This window comes from Mus caroli, chromosome 2, assembly GCF_900094665.2.
Source record: "Mus caroli chromosome 2, CAROLI_EIJ_v1.1, whole genome shotgun sequence".
In the NCBI taxonomy this organism is placed as follows: domain Eukaryota; kingdom Metazoa; phylum Chordata; class Mammalia; order Rodentia; family Muridae; genus Mus; species Mus caroli.
The window spans coordinates 124731062-124735232 of record NC_034571.1 but is presented as its reverse complement, the minus strand read 5'-3'; the positions used below and the strand labels follow the sequence as shown (position 1 = coordinate 124735232).

Here is a 4171-nt window from a genome sequence, read left to right as displayed (position 1 = left end):
AGCCAATGGGAGCCATTCTCATTCAGACCATCACGGGTGCTCTAGCCAATGGGAGCCATTCTCATTCAGACCATCACGGGAGCAGAGCACCAGTACTCATCTCTCTGCTTCCTAACTACAGATGCACTGTGACCCTGACTCAGGCTCCTGCTGCTGAGCCATCCTTGCTATGACGGAAGATACCATCCAACTGTGAGCCCAAGTGAGCCTTTTCTTTCTTATGCTGTTCCTCAGGCATTTCACTGCAGCTACAAAAGAGTAACTAATGTAGTGGCCAGTGTCGTCTGCAGAGAGAGGGAAAAGTACTGGTATTTCAGAGCTCCAGAAGCTGGCTAACCTGCTCACCAGACCTGGCACTGTGGAGTCATCTATCCATTGTCAAAGTGGCTGAAATAGAAATGTGGCAAGGACTGATGGGGCTTCCAGGATGGTTAAGGGTCAGATGGATCATTTCCTTATGGATTATAAAGTCTTTGCCATTTGTTTATTTGGTCCGTGACTCTAGCTCTCATCCTCATGAGATCAGACCCATGTGATCTTTGAGCCCAGGCTCATAGCAGGCTGGAGCTGAAAGGAAGGAAGACCTCTCTGGACGCTGTCCTTAATCAGTGTTTGAGATGCAGGTGGGGTGGGTGGCTATGATGCACACCCCCAGATATGCACTCTGTGGGACTCCCTGACCTTCCTGTTATACTGGCCCACTGCTTGCCCTCAGAAATGGCAGGGATGGGAACCTCCTGTGAGGGACCCCAGCCCAAGGCAGCAAGGGGAGAGAAGAAGGAAGACTGTCCTCTTTAGACTGGATTAAGCTTGCTTAACTTCTTGACTTAAGATCCTACATTTTATCTTGACACAGTGACACAACCCTTAGTTCTGAGAAAACCTCTTGTTTCATTTTCTTGAGGGTTTTCCAGAGAGGGCCGTACCACACTCACTGGATGAAGAAACTGAAGTTCAAAGAGGAGGCTTTGTACATAGTTCAGTGATGGAGTACTTGCCCAGTGTGTATAAGGGCTTAGGTTCCTCCAAGGTATCATAAGACAAAGATAATTAAATAATTAGATCAAAGATTACCCATGCAAGGGTCAGGAAAGTGTAAAAAAAATTCAGGATATGTATGTCTGCAAAACTGCAACACAGGTTAAAACACAGAGATGTCCATCCTTAGAGGGGTTTCCATCTTTTTAAACAGTCACTTTGCTCCATTCTGTGCTGTATTGCCACGGGTGGGTTTTGTCTGTTCTTGCACCCCACAGAGACAGAGCAGTGCAAGGTGAACATCTTGAGCATCTCTCTGCTTGGTGATAAACTGTGAGATTTGTGCACATCCTTCTCCCTCAGCTGTTACCCACAAAGCTCCTATTAGGCCCCAAGTAGCTCTGTGTGGAGCTACGCTGATCTCTCCCTGTTGCAGAAGGCTGCTGTGAACATTTCTCTTGGGTACACGCTTAGGACTGGGATTGCTTAGGCCACATGTGTATCTATCAGAAATTGCCGAGCAGGTTCTCAAGGTGGCTGGGAGTGAGTTTTCCGTGTGTTTCCTTCTGACTCAGTCTTCAGTCTCAACTCGTTGCTCGCCTCTGTCGGGAGCTCCTCCCTGCTCTCCAGACTGAAGAATCCCTTTATTTAATACCCAAAGCCCCTTTGCTTGGTAACATTCCGGACTAGTCAGCTATTGGCCAACTGAAGAATCTGTGTAGTAGGTGTCCTCACTGTGCGTCTGTGGCCAGGCCAGCCCGGTCAATCCTGTTCCCAAGAGTGGCATGGAACCAGTGTGGGCCGCTTGTCTGGGTTCATTTTAATCTCTACAGGGGGCTCACTATGTTCTGCTTTCTGCTCTCTGGTTCGTTTCATACCATTCCCCACCCAGTCTATGCTGGACTCACACCAGAAGTGCAGGATGCACAAAACATGTTGTTCCTTCCTGACCCTTCAGGCTTCAGGGCATATCCTCTCCTGTAGGATAACCAGGCCTTTCGGTCACATTCTTTCCTTTGGGTAGATCATGTCCACGTCTTTTCTCTGATGACTGGGGGACCAGTTAAAAGTCCCCATCCTTATAGTCACATATCAGATCCTCTACTTACCCACAATTGTGGGATGTGGGCCTAAGATCTTTAGAGATGTCACAGTAACACTCCCTTTTCAGCAAAGGTCAAGTGGAAAAACACAAGTCGTACCTGTTGGGTCTGGAATAGACACTCTCTGGACAAGCCTTCTGAAAATGCTGAAATGAGTCCCAGGGAGTGCAACTGGGAGAGACTATGATGAAAAAAAAAAAAAAAACAATAGAGGGAGCAACCTGGCTGCACAGTGAGGCCTGAACAGGGTCCTGAGCTAGAGCAACCCTGGGCTCCAGCACCCACTTAGTAGGAGAAATATATAAAACAGGTAGTAGTAATGAGGGAGCTAGACAGAAGCGTGATTGCAGTGGAACACCCTAACATCAATGTGTTCCAAACTCAGCTCAGCCTTGTCTCCACAGGGGAGCAGCCAATGCCTACAGTGCCTGGAGTCATCTCCAGAAATGTGCTGGAGATGGCCATGGCCTCCACTTTCCTAAGGCCTTCCATACTTTCCTCTCACAAGCATCCTCACTGAGCAAGGTGTCCAAAGAGTAGCTGCTGAAGCCTTCATGGCTTCCTGGAATACCTTGGGCCCCACCCTTCTTCCCTCCCCTCCCCTCTGCCACTGAGCTACATCTGAGGACCTTTAGGTTTGGCTGGCCCTTTCTCATGTCTTCATCAGGCTATGAGCATAGGAAGCTGGTGGTAGTGATTCATTCATGGCAACATCTGAACAACCCAGTGGGCTATTGGGCATTTAACAGAAAGTCCATAGTCACTGCTAAATTATCCTCAACCCCAACATGACCTGTGCTATATGTCTTCTCTGCTTTTCTCTTCCTGGGCCCACCTAGTGCTGGGTCTCCAGCTGGCTGAGGGGGAAGGCTTTGAACCGTCTAGCTGAGATGCTGTGAGCTCTGACTGGAGAGAAGCTATAGAAACTGTTTATGGAAATTAATATGTGTAAAGGTTATAAAATAAACTTAAATTGGAAGTTGTGTTGGAGCTGGTCATCTGGCTCTCAAGCTTTACACATATGTGGCATAGAATGTCACATTCTATATTTAGTAATGCAAAGCTGGCACCTTGAAACTGCCCTTGTCGCTATCTACGCCGTAGAAAGTGACCAATAGTATACTCCCACCCCCAAGTGGCATACTAACACACTTCTGATTACACACAGGTACACATGTAGGGATGGTGTCTCTGTCTTCCACCACTGTGGTCCAACACAATATAGACACTCCGGATGTGGGCAGAATTTGTAGATATGAAAATGGTATGAAGGTGAGGGGAGCTCACAGAACACCCAGGGCACGGCAACAGTGAACAACATCCGAGACGCTGGCACCAAGTGAGCTAGTACCCAGAGGAAAAGTTATCTGACCTCAGTAAAATCCATCCGCAAAGGCAGAGGGCCAACGGCCTTGACACGTGGATGTGGAGGCTGTACAGAAAACGATGGAGGCCAAAGCCTGTCCCAGGTGAGGGCCAAACAGCTTCTGGAAGCATCTGTCTGCCCAGGTCAGCATCCTCTCAGACAAGAGGAACAAAACTACAGACAACACCAAGTTCAGCCAGGAGTCATTCTTTGGTTCTGCTCAGAAATCAAAGAAACCCAGAGAATGCTGCTAACACAGGAGTGAGGGAAGGGAGAGGCCTCTGCCCTTTGGTCATTCTGAGTGGACAGAGGTCAAGGAAAATCCACCAACCCTTTGCCTCTTCTTCAGAGGAAAGCAGAGGGGAGACCATGATTTTGGTTTTGGTTTTATTTTATTTTATCCTTATTAGGTTTTATGCATATGAGAGGTTTGTCTGCATGTGTGTTTGTGAACAGTATGTGTGCCTGGTACCTGCAGAGGCCAGAAGACGGCATCAGATCTGCTGGTGCTGGAGTCACAGACAGTTGTGAGCTGCCATGTGAATGCTAGGAATGGAGCCCAAACCTTCTGAAGAACAAACAGTGTTCCTAACTGCTGCTAAATCTTTAGACCCCAAGGACATGGTATGGCTTATTCAAGCTTTCATCCCCTTCCCCCCAATCTCCCTCTTCCTCCTCTCTCCCCCCTCCCCCTTCCCCTCCCCCTTCCCCTCCCCCTCCCCCT

General features: G+C 48.4%; 1 long non-coding RNA gene across 1 annotated transcript in view; it reads left to right on the top strand.

The window, feature by feature from the left end:
• Positions 1–72: 72 nt before the first annotated feature.
• Positions 73–4171, top strand: part of LOC110312319 — a 10084-nt gene continuing 5985 nt past the window's right edge. Inside the window, exon 1 of the long non-coding RNA XR_002380040.1 lies at positions 73–202. This is a non-coding gene — a long non-coding RNA (uncharacterized LOC110312319). The remainder of the gene's footprint in view (positions 203–4171) is intronic.